At 39.3% G+C, this 13,063-nt stretch overlaps 1 protein-coding gene across 2 annotated transcripts in view; it reads left to right on the top strand.

The window, feature by feature from the left end:
- The window catches only part of wwp2 (WW domain containing E3 ubiquitin protein ligase 2), a 169,442-nt gene that overhangs the window by 108,911 nt on the left and 47,468 nt on the right, over nucleotides 1–13,063 (top strand). The window lies entirely within an intron of this gene.

Raw genomic sequence — 13,063 nt, 5'->3', positions numbered from 1 at the left:
AGACTGCATAGTATTGTGTTCTATAAAATTGTTGTTACTGTTTATAGAACCCTTTGGGCCCCTGCAGTGCACACCATTTAGTACATGAGAGGTTCCTGCTACCAGACCATACCAATATGACCTTAAATGGTCCATGACCTTAAATGGTGATTGTGAAAAGTCTGAGGCATATCATTCTTTAATATTTCTCTTGGCAGGACAATATTGTAAACATTATCCCCTCATAAGAGAATTAATGATAAATAAAGCAATTCAAGCAATCTAAATTCACTCTAGATAGGGAAATCATAATATTCTGTTAAAGTTGACACAACTCTTCTGGCTTTTATTTGCCTTGAGCAGGTTTCTTAACAATCCCCAATATTGATCTCTAAGTAACATCTGATGATCAGCACCACCATATTGTATTCATCTAGATGTCCAATTGCTATTTGTAGAAGAAAGCAAATTGTGTTTTATATGAAAGAATAGTGACTGCACCATTTAAAAGCTCATTGAAATATACAAGAATATGTTATGGTTTATCCACCCTCCTCATCTTCCTTTATTTGTTACCTTTCCTGAATATATACTACTCTAGTTTTAAATAGACAACTTCTGTAGGTCTGGGTATGTGCTTTTTATGATTCCATTTTTTTAACCTGGAGACTGTCTTTTTGTCTATGAATATCAAAAAAGTGCAGATTCTGGAAATCTGAAATAAAAACAATATCACTCGCCAAGCTATGCAGCATCTGTGGAAAGAGAAACAGTTAATATTGAAGGTCTGAGACTCCTTATCAGAACTGTTGTATTTTTATCTGTAGTATCCTCAATTTTGCTCCTGAGTACTGTCATTTCAGCGATATTACAATATTGCCAATATCTATTCACAAATATATTGCAGGATATTAGCAAGTAATGATCAAGCACTTTCACGATTTCACTACCATAAGCAGTCCTTTGCAATCAAGGGCCGCCTACTTGTATCCAATCTCTGGGTTCTGAGATGGCCCATGAGGTCTATGTGGAATGCACAGATTCATCCATGTGTGGGATAGAAGGTGCTTAATAGATTAGGTAAATGGGTGCCACATTTTGTTTTTTTTGGTGGGTTTATGTGTGATCTGAAAAAGGAGACATGAAGTTCTCAATGCATATCTGGACGTTTCTTCTCCACTAAGCTAGGGATTCAAGGCTTTGGAAATATGCTTGAAGTGTTTCCTTGCTTACTTGAAGGAGTTAGGAGTAAAATTCTTGTTTCAGGGGTTTGGTGCCAAATGTGCTCATCTGTTGGAGCTGGCAAAGTAAAATTAGAATCTTGATGCTGGGGGATGTTGGTCAGCGAGATGCTAATGAGTTCATTTATGCTGCCAATGTCTTCAGTGGTTTGTATGTAGACAACATTGGTGGCATATCTCAAGTGTTTTAAGTAGCCTGCTGTAAATCCAAAACTTGGTCATACCGGAGGGGCGGGGGGGGGGGGGGGGGGGGGGGGGGGGGGGGGGGGGGGGTGCACTGCTGTCTAGTGGAGCATGAACTTTGTGCTTAGTTTGAGGATATCCAGTGTCTGTGCTCATGTATTGGATGTTGTGGTGCATTTAATCATCCATGTGCAAGCATTATCTGTATATTGCAACTTGATGCCAGAAGTTGGAGCGACCATGATTCCAGTGCGGAGATAGCATGGGTTGAACAGCTTCTTATACATCCTGTTCATTGTCTGTACTCCAATGGGAAGCTTGTTCTAATGAGGTGCAACATCGCAGTGAGAAAGATTGAGAAGACCATTATAGTGTCATGAAAAATTGCTTGACCCCAGACTGCACTATAAATAGTTCTATGGTAGATGGTCATCGAGTCATTTAGCATGGAAACAGGCCCTTCAGCCCACCTTGATCACGCAGACCAAGACGGCTCAGCTGAGTTTGTCCGATTTATCTGCGATAGGCCCATACCCTCTGAACCTTTCCAGTCCGTACACCCGTCCAAATGTCTTTTAAATGTTGTACTATTTCCTCCGGCAACCTTCATGTAACAGGCATAGAATGGAGAATATTTTGAAGACTGCCAAGTATGAGAAGGATTCTCCACAATGCCCCATGATGAATAGGGTTCAAGGCTCTCTGTCTGTATTTTCTTTGAAAAGGGAACTCTTTGAAGAGTGACGATCATGCCCACTGCTTCTCTTGATGGACAGAATCCAGATTGTGACAACAGGGAGTAACCCTTTGGCCACTTGGAGGAGGCATTTCTGGAGGGCACAGGTCACGACTTTTCCTGTGACAGATTGCATACAACTGTTTAAAAATAAATTCATTCTTTGGTTAAAATAATTTGGACATTAACAGTAGAGAAATTAAGCCATTTAAATAATAATGCACTTCTCCTCATTATCATGGTCAGCCAATAAAAACATCAATGGTAGGGTTTGTAGTTACAATCAGAAAGACATCTAAAGTACACAACTCACTCAACCTGACAATCCTAAGCAGGGCCTATTGCTGAAAAGAAAGATTGCTTTGCCATGTTTCGGAATACAAGTCCCTGTATTTTGAAAAACTTTATTTTGATCAATTTTCCCGATTTTCTTTTCCTTCCTGCCTTAACTGATATTTGATTTCTCACTCATTTTTGTCACTTCATCAATATTTTAATTCATTTTCTACGTGATTGTTTGCACTTCATCTTTACTGTTTTTATTGTCAGCCTTTTGAAAAATATTTTAATTTCATCGATTTATGGGCACACTCATAAATTCTGTTTTTTGTTTCTCTCTGGGCAACTTCTGGTATCATATAGCATAGATAAACGTGTCAATACAAGTGGATTTTCAAAGCATTTTTATTTCTTTAAATTTTCAAAATAATTTTGGAGTTAAATGCTGACCAATGTACACCTAAAATGTTTAATTTTTCAATGTGTTCCAATTAATCTAAATATTTGCTCCACATAATGACTTCCAGTTTTGGATATAAAATGATAATTGTTAGCAATTTCAAGAGGGAGAGAGAGAGAGAGAGAGATTAATAAACAACAGCATTGTAGATACAGACTGCAATGAGTGTATTGTTGTGTTGAAGTAATTTGAGGCAAAGAACCCCCTCAGAGAGAATTATATGTGAATGAATGTGAGAAGAATTGGTTGGCTGTCGGTTCAGCCTGTTGGGTGAGAGGTTTGTAATCAGCAGATACATCTCATTTAGTTTGTATTTGGTACCCAATGTTTTAATTTAAACGTTCAGTCTGTAAATTGTTAATATGGGTTCACTGTTCATCTTACGTAAATATATAGAGAACAGATGTCCATAAGAATTTTGCTGAACACTATTTACAGTACTTCCATTATTTTTGAAAAATTCAAGTAATTTTATCTACCATTTTCCTGTTTTAAAATAAATAAAATACCTGTATTCATTACTTTCCGCGCTCCGATTAGTTCATGGTGGTAGTATTTTGTGGTATTACATTTCTTCAGAGTCCATATAGCATCCATTGAAGCATCAGGGGAAAAAAAGGAAAAGTACAATTTGCAGTTTAACAGGAATGTACATATATTGATTATAAACTTAAGTTAAAATAAGGACGATTACAGTTTTAATTTTACTCCCTTGGAATTTTTTACTGTATTTCAACTTTATAATTACATTTTACAGATTGTATTTTATAATTTAGATGTAAGTGATATGCAGATTGGTGGTGGATTTCCATTTTGAAAGCATGTGTTAAAATTGAAGACCATGTTTTTCAATTTCAATCTAACAGAAAAAAAATTGAGCTCTTAAGGCTGATTTTTCCAAGGCTTTTTTCCAGCTTGATATTAAGCAATTGAATTCCGCCACGTTGTTTTTTTACCTATATTTGTTAGGGTAAACAACATTGAAGTTTTGTTTTCTGTTACAGAAGCTTTATTATGAACCAGATTTTGTGGGTGATATGGTAGACTGTGGAATGTATTGGTTGTGCAGGCTGCATCAATGAACAAAAGACACATTGAGTCTTGTTTAAAAGTGTGGACTATTGAGGAAAGGTGGTTTGGTGTAATGGGTGTGCCACTGTAATCATGATTTTAATGCTCCATATTGTGATCTGTTTATGAATAAGGCAGCAAAATGAATGTAGGATCTGAAATACATTGGTTAGATTTTTATTGTGCTCACTAGATCACAATTTACTAACCATTGGTTTTTTGAGGTGGAAAATCACTGGCCAGTTAACACAGACACAGTAAGACTTTGTGTTGTATGGATAACATCAAAACTTCACAGTTATGCATTCATGAATTATCTTATTTTAGGCTTATCTACGAGGAACATTTTATGCTAAATGATTTCAGTATTGTTGGAGTGCATATTGAATTGTACTGAAATGGATGTGTTTTTCCCTGGCTCGGATAATTTGAGTTGCAACTTTTTTGTTTCTCTTTCAAATCCATTTCCTTCGTGCTCCCAGTGATAATCTGCACAGGGAAATTTGAATTATTAAAGCAAGGCTTTCTTTTCCAACACTAGCAATGTGCTTTGCCATTTACTAACCCTGTAGAACATTTGCCATGAAGAAAAGGGCAACTAAACCCAATATATGCCCAGGAGTGTGTAGGAAGGAAAAACAGATGCTGGTTTACACCGAAGATAGACGCAAAATGCTGGAGTAACTCAGCCGACAGGCAGCAACTCTGAAGAGATATAGTCTACCCAAAATACGCCCAGTTTCCTAATGGAAGATTCAGGCTAGTGTTTCACTTCTTTTCTCTGGCTCCTGAATTGACATTTCTATACTCTCTAATTTTCAATGGGGGGAAAAATCATCTTGGTAACAATGCTTTGTGGTCAAGAATGAACGATGTGGTGTCTAAAAATAAAAAAAATAGTACCTCAGAGAATTGGATGAGGAATTCCAGAATACTTGAAGTGGATAGTTTAAAAGTTAACATCTGTGGTTATCAACTTGAAAATTGTTCTTTGAAATGTAAGTTTCTAAACAACTCATTTCCTTACAATCACATTTTCTTTTTGAGTTTGGTATTTTGCAGAAAATTATCGCTGATTATTAGTAAACACTCATAAGTACAAGACTCGTGGGACATGTTTCACTTATGGTACATGCAAAAGGAAATGGGAAATTCCTTTCTCATACTTTAGTACCCAAGTTCAATTGCTGTCTTATTAGTCAGACATTTTGTAACAGATAGCTGGATAAAATGTTTTGGATTTTTCTACTTATGAAAATTATATACATTTAAAATTTAACCTTAACACTTGCCTTTCCCATCCAATTCATGAAAAAAAATTCAAGAATGTGAGGTGTGATGGAGCAGTATCATTAAATTTTAATTTAAAATCTGCTCTTAATTTCACCTCACTTATCAACAATTAAAAAAAACTGGTAAAATACAAAATAGATTATTTTTTCGTTGTTTCCTCCATATTTGATGCCTTAATTCTTCAAACGAAATTATGGGATTTTGGGAAAACATCGCTAATGAATCTTGAATCAAACCAATTCAATTTGTGCCATTTTTGCAGAGAATCCAGACACTGCACTGAATGGATTCATCAAGTCCATGTTTTCCATGCCTGTACATCCATCGTAGATGTCAGGAATATGTTTGAGGTCAGATAACAACATGCAGGATCGCCAAAGATGTATTTTTTAGTATACCACTTTTTACTTATTCACTGTTTTTAATTCATATCTGATGCAAATACTTTAAAAAAATCTTTATTTTAAATAATCAACATTTTTATCTTTATATTGCCAACACTTCTCTAATTATCTGAGATATTCCCAAGCAGTTCAAAGACCTTTGACAGCAGCCAATTGTCGCAAAACCTTCCAGTGCGGGAGCTCAGGATTCAGCCCATTTGTTCAGCTGTACATTTATATTTACATTTCTGGAAAGAAATGCCTAAAAATAATTGTCTGTGTCCAATACCATTTCTAAGAAATGTGAAATTTTCAAAAGTCTATAAAGTTACAACTGAAACGTTTAAAACTTACATATTAAAACAAAAATTAAATCCAGATTTTTGTTAAATTTTAGCTTAAAAATGTTTTATCTCCATTTTTAACTCTGATGATAAGTTGTGCAATGTGAAGGGATGCCTATGGGTGGTCATCACTCTCTTTAGTTTTGCAATATTGTACATTATACAGCACCCAGTCATGATGTATGTAGGAAACGGTTTCATTCTGTTGTGCATTCAGTAATTATTAGTTATCTTACTTTGTCTGTATATTTGCTCGGATTTTTCAGTCAGCCGTGAAACAATGAACTGACAAACCCCAAAGAAGAAAGCTGTTTCTTTGACATGGATTTCACATGCATTTCAGTTGTTGTCAGATGTAAGTTCAAGGGGACCTCTTGTGTCCAGCTCATTTATGTCAGTAAGAATTCAGAGCAGTCAGTTACACTGAATAATTTTTATGGGCAACATGCCAAGAAGGAAACAATCCAGCAATTACCATCCCATTTTTCCCCCAAGAGTGGAATATTTTGTTTTGGTTTGGAGGCTGCAGGATAAATTAATGTTATCTTCTCCTGAAGAATCTCATGCAGACATGCAGGATGATTGATGACCATATTTTATAAATTGGAAGAATACCCTATTCTATTGTTAATTTCTGTACTCGAGGAACTGCAGATGCTGCTTTACAAAAAAGGTCGCTTGAGTAACTCAGTGAGTCAGGCAGCATCTCTGGGGGCATCTTATGAACAGATGCGTTGGAGATGGAGAAATTGAGAGTAGGAGGTTGCATCTTTGCAAGAGGCAGAGTGGGAAGAAGTGCAGTCCAATAACTCAGGGAGTTATTCTGGGTTTGTCATAGTTGCCAGTTGATAGTCTGTCCCCTGCCATGGAGACAGAGAGATCAGAAAGGGGAGGGAAGTGTCAGAGATAATCAAAGTGAATTTGAGGCCAAGATGGAAGTTAGTGGTAAAGTTAATGCACCCCTGCACCCATGTAGAACTCACTGACTTCATCCATTTCACCACTAACTTCCAAACGGCACTCAAATTCACCTGGATCATTTCCAACATCTCCCTACCGTTTCTAGACCTCACCGTCTCCATCGCAGGTAACAGACTACTGACCGACATCTACTACAAACCCACTGACTCCCATGGCTATCTGGATTACACTTCCTCCCATCCTGCTTCCTGTAAGGGCTATATCCCCTACAGCTAATTCCTCTGTCTACGCTGCATCTGCACCCAGAATGCGGTGTTCCAGACCAGGGCATCGGAGATGTCCTCATTCTTTAGGGAACGGGGGTTCCCCTCTTCTATTATAGATGAGGCTCTCACCAGGGTCTCCTCTATGTCCCGTAGCTCTGCTCTCACTCCCCATCCCCCCCACTCGTAACAAGGACAGGTCCTCCTTGTCCTCACCTTCCACCCTACCAGCCGTCACAAACAACATATAATCCTCCAACATTTTCGCCACCTCCAACGGGATCCCACTACTGCCACATCTTCCCATCTCCTCTCCTTTCTGCTTCCCGCAGAGACCGCTCCCTCCGTAACTCCCTGGTCAATTCATCCTTTCCCACCCAAACCACCTCCTCCCCGGTACTTTCCCTTGCAACGCAAAGAAATGCTACACTTGTCGCTTTACCTCCCCCCTCGATTCCATCCAAAGACCCAAGCAATCTTTCCAGGTGAGGCAGAGGTTCACCTGCATCTCCTCCAACCCCATCTACTGCATCCGCTGCTCCAGATGTCAACTGCTCTACATCGGTGAGACCAAGCACAGGCTTGGCAATCGCTTCGCCCAACACCTCCACTCAGTTCGCAATAACCAACCTGATCTCCCAGTGGCTCAGCACTTCAACAGCCCCTCCCATTCCGAATCCGACCTTTCTGTCCTGGGCCTCCTCCATGGCCAGAGTGGCCATTGGAGGAGCAGCACCTCATATTTTGCTTGGGTAATTTACACCCCAGGGCTAGGAACACTGACTTCTCCAATTTCAGGTAGTCCTTCCTTTCTCCCTCCTTCCCCTCCCCTTCCGAGCTCTCCCACAAACCTACTGTCTCTGCCTCTTCCTTTCTTTCCCCCCCCCCCCCCCCCCCCCCCTCCAAAATCAGTCTGAAGAAGGATCTCGATCCGAAATGTCGCCTATTCCTTTGCTCCATAGATGCTCCCTCAACCGCTGAGTTTCTCCGGCATTTTTGTCTACCTTCGATTTTTCCAGCATCTGCAGTTCCTTCTTAAACGAGAAGTCTCCAATCATTTTCCTGCTCTATGTTGAAGTAATTCGAAAATATGTTGTGCTGATATCAACCTTACAAACAGCTACTTAGTGATTGCTCTCTGCCGGTGTGAATGATGGACTGTGGTGTGTGGATAATGACTCCAAGAAACTATTGTCAAAAAGTGTTAACGTCTTGGTGACTCTCAGAGCTTCTGACAAAGTATTACTTCTTTGTACAACAGGCAACTCGATTCTGTTACAAAAGGCTGCAGAGGACTGTAATATCTTCACTGAAGAAACAACACCTGTGTTAAATCTAAAAAAAGTGATTCTTTGTCTGAATATCTAAAGTGCTAACATGGCTTCAGAAGTAATAAAAAGCAAGAGCGAGTGTGATATTACCCTGAATAATCTTTCCAAATTATCAGCATTTAAAGTGATGAACTTCCAGGATAACAAAATTGTGATTCAATTAATGCAAAACATCTTTTTCTTAACATATTGATGGTATTATAGTTAGAATTTTAATTTAGAACAGCAAATTCAATTTTATTGATGCTTGATATTGAAGGGCATATTAGTTAACGTAATATTTGTTTAAAGAAAACACTGGCACATCGTGGCGCAGCGGTAGAGTTGCTGTCTTTACGGAGTTTGCGCTTTCTTCCTGTAACTGCATGGGTTTTCTCTGGGTGCTGTGGTTTTTTCCCACATTCCAAGGAAGTGCAGGCTTGTAGGTTAATTAGCTTCCATTAAAAAATGCTAATGTACAGGTGATTGCGGGTTGGTGTGGATCGGTGAACCGACAGGCCTGTTTCTCTAAACTAAACACTGACTCAGAAATTAAATATTCCATGAGACGCATTTACAGGCAGAGTATGTTCCAGTAATTTGGAAGTTCCTTTAAGACAAAACAACACAAATAGTCTGAAGAACGGCCGGGACCCAAAACGTCGCCTGTCCATTACCTCCATAGATGCTGCCTGTTTAACGCAAACATCATAATAGCATTGGCATAACCATTGCAATGGTTTTTTATTTGAATTTATAGACCAAGATCTTATCTGTCCATGATCAAGTTTCATGAATTTCGACATTTTAATCTTTTCATTCATCTCATTAATTCAGCAGTTTTTCTCTAAATATGTAAAACTATGTTAAAAAAATGTCCAACCCTTTAGTCATGCTTAGTTGTGGGATTGCCATAAAATTCTAGATAAAAGATGTGATGAAAGAATAAATATCTGTTTGTAAAACTCTTTAATTTACAAAAGCATAATTTAGCTGAATACTAGGGGTTGAGTTAGGAATTATTTCTACCACTTAGATTGGCACTGCATTTCCCTCTATGTATGAATGTACAAACTTGATTGAATATAGATATCAGGTGGATCCCACTTATTGTTCAGTCATCTCTGACTAATTGTATGTGTAGGAAAGAACTGTAGATGCTGGTTCAAATCGGGTAGACACAAAATGCTGGGAGTAACTCAGCGGGAAATTAATAAACAATCCTTTTGCTGCATTTCTGAATACAAGCTCAGATGACGTGGCTACACACTATAGAAAATCTCGATATGGACCATGTTCTACGAATGCAACACCACTGGGATAGCCTCTAATGTGGTGGGTTCAAGTACCACTGCAGAGGTTTGAGTACATGCAAGTCTGGAAGTGTCATCTTTTAAATGAGTTGTTCACCCCCCCCCCCCCCCATAGGTTGTTGTAAAGGGCACAATTTCAAAGTAGAGCAAAGGAAATTAACCCATGTATCTTGGCCAATATTTAACTAGCCTTACTAAAAGTTATTCTGGACTTCATCACATTGTTGTTGTTTGAAAATTGGCTGCCACCTTTCTCAATCAATTACACTCACAATCTATCTATCTATCTATCTATCTATCTATCTATCTATATATAAAACTCAAATCCATCCGTCCGCCTGCAGTACGGATCCCTTCCTGCCTTTTGATTCGTTGACGGCTGCTCCTTCCTATCAGCTTCCAACACACTTCGAAACAAAGTTGCAAGACAGGAACACTGAACTTTTCACTGCTGCAGCAGGCAGGGGAGGTGCAATTGAGGGAGGCAGGGGAGTGCTGGAAACTTACATTTGGCAACGGCTTCAGTTCCATTGGAGGAGACGGGTGCATGGTGGAATATTGGGTTGGGGGAATCACACCATTGGGGGAGCAGACCCAACGGGTCTGCACTTGGTCTAGTTAATATATAAAACTCTCGTGCCACGCGACCGGCTGCCGTCCGGCTGCCTTTCTGCCTTTTGATTCGTTGACAGCTGCTCCTTCCTATCAGCTTCCAACTCACTACGAAACAAAGTTGCAAGACAGGAACACTCTGAACTTTTCACCTCAATGGAATATCACAGCAAGTACTTCAACAGGAGGGGGAGGGCCAATTGGTATTGCAATTGGAACTGCTGCAGCAGGCAGGCGAGGTGCAATTGAAATTTTTTTTCAATCCACTGCTGAGGGAGGCAGGGGAGTGCTGGAATCTTACATTTTGGAACGGCTTCTGTTCCGTTGGAGGAGACGGGTGCATGGTGGAATATTGGGTTGGGGGATCACACCATTGGGGGAGCAGACCAAACGGGTTTGCACTTGGTCTAGTAATACTTTATCAGCCAAATATGTTGTTCAACATACGTGGAATTTAATTTGCCAAGTCAGTCATACAAATAAAAAGCAACGGAACACACAAAACACATTTTAACATAAACCATATAACCATATAACAATTACAGCACGGAAACAGGCCATCTCGGCCCTACAAGTCCGTGCCGAACAACTTTTTTCCCTTAGTCCCACCTGCCTGCACTCATACCATAACCCTCCATTCCCTTCTCATCCATATGCCTATCCAATTTATTTTTAAATGATACCAACGAACCTGCCGCCACCACTTCCACTGGAAGCTCATTCCACACCGCTACCACTCTCTGAGTAAAGAAGTTCCCCCTCATGTTACCCCTAAACTTCTGTCCCTTAATTCTGAAGTCATGTCCTCTTGTTTGAATCTTCCCTATTCTCAAAGGGAAAAGCTTGTCCACATCAACTGTCTATCCCTCTCATCATTTTAAAGACCTCTATCAAGTCCCCCCTTAACCTTCTGCGCTCCAGAGAATAAAGACATAACTTATTCAACCTATCGCTGTAACTTAGTTGTTGAAACCTAGGCAACATACTAGTAAATCTCCTCTGTACTCTCTCTATTTTGTTGACATCCTTCCTATAATTGGGCGACCAAAATTGTACACCATACTCCAGATTTGGTCTCACCAATGCCTTGTACAATTTTAACATTACATCCCAGCTTCTATACTCAATGCTCTGATTTATAAAGGCTAGCATACCAAAAGCTTTCTTTACCACCCTATCTATATGAGATTCCACCTTCAAGGAACTATGCACGGTTATTCCCAGATCCCTCTGTTCAACTGTATTCTTCAATTCCCTACCATTTACCATGTACGTCCTACTTTGACCTGTCCTGCCAAGGTATAACACCTCACATTTATCAGCATTAAACTCCATCTGCCATCTTTCAGCCCATTTTTCCAAATGGCCTAAATCACTGTAGACTTTGGAAATCCTCTTCATTATCCACAACACCCCCTAACTTGGTATCATCTGCATACTTACTAATCCAATTTACCACCCCTTCATCCAGATCATTGATGTACATGACAAACAACAAAGGACCCAACACAGATCCCTGAGGCACCCCACTAGTCACCTGCCTCCAATCCGACAAACAGCCATCCACCATTACCCTCTGGCTTCTCCCATTCAGCCACTGTTGAATCCATCTTGCTATTCCTGCATTTATATCCAACAGTTTAACCTTCTTAACTAACCTTCCACGAGGAACCTTGTCAAAGGCCTTACTAAAGTCCATATAGACAACATCCACTGCTTTACCCTCATCAATTTCCCTAGTAACCTCTTCAAAAAGTTCAAGAAGATTAGTCAAATATGACCTTCCAGGCACAAATCCATGTTGACTGTTCCTAATCAGACCCTGTTTATCCAGATGCTTATATATATTATCTCTAAGTATCTTTTCCATTAATTTGCCCACCACTGAAGTCAAACTAACAGGTCTATAATTGCTAGGTTTACTCTTAGAACCCTTTTTAAACAATGGAACAACATGCGCAGTACGCCAATCCTCGGGGACTATTCCCGTTTCTAATGACATTTGAAATATTTCTGTCATAGCCCCGGCTATTTCTACACTAACTTCCCTCAATGTCCTAGGGAATATCCTGTCAGGACCTGGAGACTTATCCACTTTTATATTTTTCAAAAGAGTCAGTACTTCTTTTACTTTGAAACTCATAGTATCCATAGCTACTCTACTCTTCCCCTTACCTCACATAATTCAATATCCTTCTCCTTGGTGAATACCGAAGAAAAGAAATTGTTCAATATCTCCCCCATCTCTTTTGGCTCTGCAGATAGCTGTCCACTCTGTCTCTCCAATGGACCAATTTTATCCCTCGTTATCCTTTTGCTATTAATATAGCTGTAGAAACCCTTTGGATTGACTTTCACCTTACTTGCCAAAGCAACCTCATATCTTCTTTTAGCTTTTCTAATTTCTTTCTTAAGATTCTTTTTACATTCCTTATACTCCACAAGCACCTCATTTACTTCATGCTGCCTATAATTATTGTAGATCTCCCTCTTTTTCCGAACAAGATGTCCAATTTCCCTTGAAAACCAGGGCTCTTTCCAATTTTTACTGTTTCCTTTCAACCGAACAGGAACATAAAGATTCTGTACTCTTAAAATTTCCCCTTTAAATGTCCTCCATTTCTCTTCTACATCTTTCCCATAAAACAAAATGTCCCAGTTCACTCCTTTTAAAC

This window comes from Leucoraja erinacea, chromosome 17 (assembly GCF_028641065.1).
Source record: "Leucoraja erinacea ecotype New England chromosome 17, Leri_hhj_1, whole genome shotgun sequence".
Taxonomy (NCBI): Eukaryota; Metazoa; Chordata; class Chondrichthyes; order Rajiformes; family Rajidae; genus Leucoraja; species Leucoraja erinaceus.
This window is presented reverse-complemented; position numbering and strand designations above follow the sequence as displayed.